This window comes from Brassica oleracea, chromosome C6 (genome assembly GCF_000695525.1).
Source record: "Brassica oleracea var. oleracea cultivar TO1000 chromosome C6, BOL, whole genome shotgun sequence".
NCBI classification, from domain to species: Eukaryota; Viridiplantae; Streptophyta; class Magnoliopsida; order Brassicales; family Brassicaceae; genus Brassica; species Brassica oleracea.
The window spans coordinates 7,563,505-7,569,660 of NC_027753.1; the positions used below are offsets into that span (position 1 = coordinate 7,563,505).

The 6,156-nt window shown below is 36.2% G+C and overlaps 1 long non-coding RNA gene across 5 annotated transcripts; it reads right to left on the reverse strand.

The window, feature by feature from the left end:
• Positions 1-3,303: 3,303 nt before the first annotated feature.
• On the reverse strand, positions 3,304-5,217 carry LOC106299061. Of its 5 annotated transcripts, none has more exons than XR_001261668.1 (6): positions 4,949-5,217; positions 4,654-4,859; positions 4,489-4,579; positions 4,316-4,388; positions 4,015-4,209; positions 3,304-3,640 (listed from the first exon to the last, which is right to left on the reverse strand). It is a non-coding gene; the product is annotated as an uncharacterized LOC106299061 (long non-coding RNA). The 5 variants fall into 5 exon arrangements; XR_001261667.1 differs by having other exon boundaries at positions 3,959-4,209; XR_001261666.1 differs by having other exon boundaries at positions 3,304-4,209; positions 4,489-4,560.
• Positions 5,218-6,156: the final 939 nt, after the last annotated feature.

Sequence of the window (6,156 nt, forward strand, 5' to 3'; positions counted from 1 at the left end):
AGCCCACACACATAACGCAACCCATCATATTTCGGATTAAATGAAACGATGGGTTTCATTAAAAAAAGGAGGACGTGGCAGTGTGAATTTGTGACCTGTCTGTCATACGTGTCACACCTGGGAGTGAAACAAAAGCCTATTTTGTATAATTAGAATAGAGCCGGTCCGTCCTACGGGCGGGATATACTTTCTTTGTGATCTAGATTATTATTTTTGTATGTATTTGTGGTTTGTGTTTAGCTTTGCATTTGTAAGTGATTGTGTATGATAATTATTTTTTGTGTTTTAAAAAGTTTTGGGTGAAGAAGGATTATACGTGATAAGATATATTTTATTTGTTTAGAATAGTTGTTTCTATATTAAAAAGTCGTGCCATTGATATGCTGTGAGGGCTTTAAATGGTTTTCATGTTGTTTCCTTTTACAAAAATTTGATCTCATATTCATGGTGTTATTTGTGGTTTGTAATATCTCGGGTTCGAAAAAATTGGGTTGTGGGTAATTATTTTGTATATGTTATAAGAGTAATTACTCTTTATGTTGAAATCATAGTCTTTCAACATGCTATCGGAGTGGAAGTAGTGATTATTTGAAGTTGCATTTCTTATTAAAAATAGAATGCTATATTGAATACAAAGAAGGTAGTAAAGAAAAGTTAACCGAAATAAGAAAACATTGAAACTTGAAATTATAAAGATCATATTAGTTCCATAACACTTCTTTTCAATATAGAAACATCACGTAAGGAACATTTGATTTATTTCCAGCATTTGTCAGCTCAAGACATGTCGGTTTGTCGTTCATGGCGAATACATACATTTCATGCATTCTTTATATTCTCCTGTCCATAGCAAAATTATTGCATAGAGATAGTTACCTTTACCACGGTTGCTATTTGAATATGCGAAAATGTATTAGTCCTTGTTGCGGTTTTGTTTCATTGTCAAAATTGTTTTTTTTTCCCAATACTAATTCTTTAATCTCTCATATACTGCCTTTTACAGTCATTGATCTGAAATAAACTTAATGGTTGTACGATATTTTAAATTCTCTATTTTACAATTAAAATAAAAGTATAGAAAAACACATTGGTTAAAATTTAATCGTATGTTTAAACAAAATCATGGATAGGGGTCTATCTTGGAACTTCTATGTGCGTAGAACCAAGTAAATTATAAAGTTCTCTTTTAATATTTCTATACTATCATCTATGTATACTTTATAACATTTAATTTCTTAAATTACCTCTTTATATATTTAGCATGCACATTTGATCTATCAGATTAATTGTTTTTATTTTATTTTTGTTGATCTTGGTTATAACGAAACTTTTAAAAAGTACATCATCGCGTATGAACAATTATATTATCCACTTTTATGAATTTGCACTATATATTCTTGAAATTTATTGTTTTGGATTATATTATTTATTTGTAGTTAAATTTCTTTTTTATTTGGTTTATATGCTGTTTTTGTTTCCCTAACTATATTTATTGTGGTTTTCCATTAATTTTTTTAATTTTTTCTAAGTTTACGTCTGGTGATCAACTTTTATTGTGGTTTTCCATAAATTTTTAATTTTCTCTGGATTTAAGTTTGGTAACCAATAAAAGGTTAAATTTTTACTATGCATAAACATTGCGATAACTGGAGGAAGTTATCTTGATCTTAAGGTTTGTGATCTTATTAATCCACAAACAAGAGGATGGGATCGAGGAAAGCTGGAGGAAGTTTTCTTCCCGAGTGATATTGAGCTAGTTCTCAAAATGAAGCCTGCTGTTGGTAAGGAGGATTCGTATGAGTGGGTCCATAACAGATGAGGAGCTTACTCTGTGAAATCGGGGTACTAGTTGGCATGTTCTCTGGATCAGTCTGAAGTGAGAGTGGCTGCTCGGAGTAAACCATCACTAAATGACTTGCATAGCCAAGTGTGGAAGGTGAACACTGCTCCCAAAATCAAAATCTTTATGTGGAGGGCTCTGTCAAATGCTCTAGGGGTTTCAGAGGAGTGTATTGCTCGAGGGATGAAGGTGGATTCCCGATGTCAAAGATGTGGGGAAGAAGGAGAGTCCATTAATCACGTCTTATTCACATGTCCTGCTGCTCGACTGGTGTGGGCGACGTCGGGTTTTCCATTTCCGCAACGAGGTTTTGAATATAGATCTTTATATGAAAATTTTAGTCATTTGCTGGATACTGGAAAATATTCTAGAGTGCCAAAGGATGTGAGTTGTAGTTTCCCGTGGATCTTATGGATGTTGTGGAAGAACAAGAATACATTTTACTTCGAAGGAAAAGAGTATGAGGCAGAGGATACGGTCACAAAATGTCGTGAGGAGTCCATGCGCTAGACTGAGGTTGTGGCAGCAGAAAAAGCGGAAATGGGTAATAGGAATCAGAGGCCTCGGGATGGTAACGTATGGACAGTACCAGAGAGTGAAAGAGTGAAGTGCAATATTGGAATCTCATGGTCTAAAGCGACGTGTATGGCGGGTTTAGGCTGGATTGTAAGGAATAGTGAAGGTGAAACATTGCTCCATAGCAGAAGAGCTATAAATGGTGTGTCGTCGCTTTGGAGGCTAGACGTTTGGGTTTAATCTGGGCAGCGGAGAGTATGAATTCTCACAGATTGCAGAAAGTGTGTTTTGAGTTGGAGGACTATGAGTTGGTGGGCTCTGTGAACAAACCTAAGGCGTGGCCAGCGTTTTGGGCGTACGGTGAGAAATTAAGGGATGCCTTGAATAAAGTTAAAGATTGGAAGGTAAGCTCAGTAAAGATAGTGGCTAACAAAGCTGCTTTTATGATTGCTCGGAGTGTGACAAAGGAAAGGAGATATCAATCATATGTAGCTCAAGGTAGTCCATCTTGGTTAAGGAGCTTGCTTGCGGAGGAAGATACGAGGTCAATAAGAGTATAAGGTGATGTCAACTGGAGTGGAAGAGTATCGGGTGGGAAAACGTGTTTTAGGCTATGATTCTTTTTTTTTATTTGATTTGGTTTGGTTTGCTTGATCGATTTGTTTTAGAGAAGTGGTTGTGTTTCTTTCTTTCTCGAAACATGTTTTTTTTTTTCAGAGTTAAAAAAAAAAACATTGCGATAACTATCTTACCAATATGAAGTGGTTAAGCCCACTAAAATAATTACAGCAAATGCGAGGGTTTACACAGCTCAAAACCTTAAATATACATAACCTAAATGAGGCCATGTACCCAAAAAAATCAGGAGATTATTTTGTTAGGTTTAGTGCAGTAGATGACGTCCACTAATTTAAAAATAATTCAAATTAAATAATGCTCATAACCAACTCAGCTATTTAAATGGCATTGTACCAAAGATAAGTAAACAAAAACACTTTGGTGCTAAGTAAAAGTATGTGGATTACAGCATTATTGAAGAAAAACATAAAATTTTGAAACAAACAATGGAATTGAATTTTGCAAATTCCAAGTCTCCATAGTTGGAGTGATCAGTATTTCGAGCTTACTTTGAACTGGGGGCCTTTTCAACATCAATGGGAGTCTCAGTGGAGGTCAGGACTGAATCAGTATGTGCAGGCTCTGAGTCAGTGCTGGCTGGACATCCTTCAATAATTGGAACATCATCTGGCCCGGTTGTGTGATACGAACAACTGCTTTTCACCACTGGATTTGGGACCATAGAAAGTTTAACAGCTACAGACATATCATCACTTATGGGGTGCTATATTAGAAACTCCACAGTTGCTGACAATATTTTTTTCAAATGTGAAGCCTAGATAAATGAGCAAACGCAGAAAGCAAGCAGCAAAAAAGTCTCTTATTTTCAAGTAAGAGACATTTTGATTGGTTAATTGTGAGCAGTATGAAAAAGGAGAGACCACAAAAAAATAACAACACATGTAAATTGGTCATGTTGTGACAGTACACATGAGAACTGAGCTAAATGCAATAATAAGAGTGATCCTTATTCAGTGAACGTACATGTAGGGGTGAATTCAGAACGTAGATATTAAGTTCAGAGAGTTTGGAAGATATACCACCAGAGGAACCACTCTCTGCTCTGCAGAACCTGCATCTGGGATGTTTAATGTGGGAACTAACGCCGTAATAATCGTGAAGTAGTAACTAATTGTAAGAAGAAATAACGGACTCTTTTAAGAAACACTGAGTGGCTTGGCTTTCATGATAAAAGTAGAACTGTGTCCCTAATGTGACGTTTAGGACTAAGCGATCTGCACAGACAGATTAAGAGAGCATGAAAATTGATGCGTTCATGTAATTGTAAATCACATATGCACAGACAAATAATTTGGGATTTATGTTGGTTGCAATCATGACCTTTTATCTCCACATCCAAGAGTACTAACTTGTCACGCAACCTTATCAAACACACTGACACACAGTGGTTGACCTGCAGAGGTTGATGGGGTTTATCAGTAAGAAACATCTATCATGTTAAATAAAACTTTTAAAACTTAAAACTTAATGGTGCTTGCGTAGGGGCTACGCACCTGGCCAGATGGATCGTGACCATAACACGCTGTATCTACTCGTTTTCGTCATTGTAGATGGTGTGTATACTCCTATCCTGACCAAAAATATCTGAAATGTACATAATTGTAATATACACCCGCCACTGAGGTAGTATAATTGTAAGATTAAGATTAAATACATACCGCGCAAATCTACGTTGGTGTTAGCGAGAACCATTAGCTGCTCATACTTGCAAAACCTGATTTTTTTCAGTCACCTCGACAAAGCTGGTATGCTCGGTAAATCGAATACAGACAGGAGAGGCGCACAGTTTGAAGTGACTATTGCTTCTAGCAATATAGAACACACTAAGCTGATGTGAGGTGATGGTACCTCGTATCAACGTCGACTGCAAATGAAAACAGTGGGAATTTTAGGCAGACCGAATGAGGTGTTCCTTAAATCAAGATTTTATAAATAAATTTAGATTATCAGTACCTTCTTGTCATGCAATACCATGTTCACCCCCAATAAGCTCGCCTCCTTTCTTCCAAGTCGGAAATGTATAATTGGAAAATCCCCATTTTTTTTTAGCTTCTGTTTGGTGAGAAATCGAACCGCCTTCAAAAAGAAGAATTGGAACAGAGACTTAAACTGAGAATGTAATGAAGTGGAGATGAGAGTAAGGTAACCATAAATTAGGCGTTACGGGGAGGCTTTTGGGAGAACGGTAGCCGAAGGGTTGGCGAGAGAAACCCAACATTGGAAATGCGTCGAAGAAGAAGAACGAATCTCCACGTAAAGTTATTTTTTTTTTTACTAAGCTGACATGGCATCTTAAGACAATTTGATTGGCTTGATTTTCTGGTCCTACGTGGATATGCTCAATGGAGTTCATATCTTCCTTTTAGTATTATTATTGTGTATATTGATTCTTTCGGTGACTATCCCGGATTATAGTTTACAGCTTAAAACATGTACTTAGGAAAAGTACAAGTAAAATGACTTTTAATTTGTACGAGTTTTGATTATTTAAGTATAATCATCCACACTAGAGTTTTTCCAACTTGATTGAGTGTGGTGTAATTTTTTTTCTTAACTCGTGGAATGTACATTTTATAAGTCAGCGGCTTTTGTATTGTTGCAGGTCCATTACATTTATTTCTTTTTTGGTACTAAATGTTAGTAAAAATTAAACAAATCGGGCCTACTACTTGGAAAGAAACAGCTCATGTTCATTCAAATTTTAATTTATACATAAATTCTTGCATATATATGATGGTATAATTCATAACGTCATAAACATTCAGTGATTGTGGATAGATCTTGAGTGTTCAGATATTTAGAGCACCATTAACCTTAGCACCCCAAATAGGGTCCTTAATTTTTTTTTTTTTTTTTTAAAGTTTTTTGTATGATTTAAAAAGAATAATTAAAAATGAACCAATCGCAGACCGTCACGTGTCAGTGAAGCCCGCAGAACAGTGCAAGCATTGATAAAACACGGCGCTTAATTTAGACTGAGAAGCTGCGACGCTTGTTGTTTTTGCAGGACCACAGTTGATAAGCACCCCTAAACAACTCGGATAATGGTGTTATTAGATTGTTCCAGATAAGAACTGATTGGTTCAAAAAACTAAGAGAGAGAAAAGTAGATCTGGTTTTGGGGCTGGTGTACGGCCGGCGCGTGAGCGACCGTACCGTCA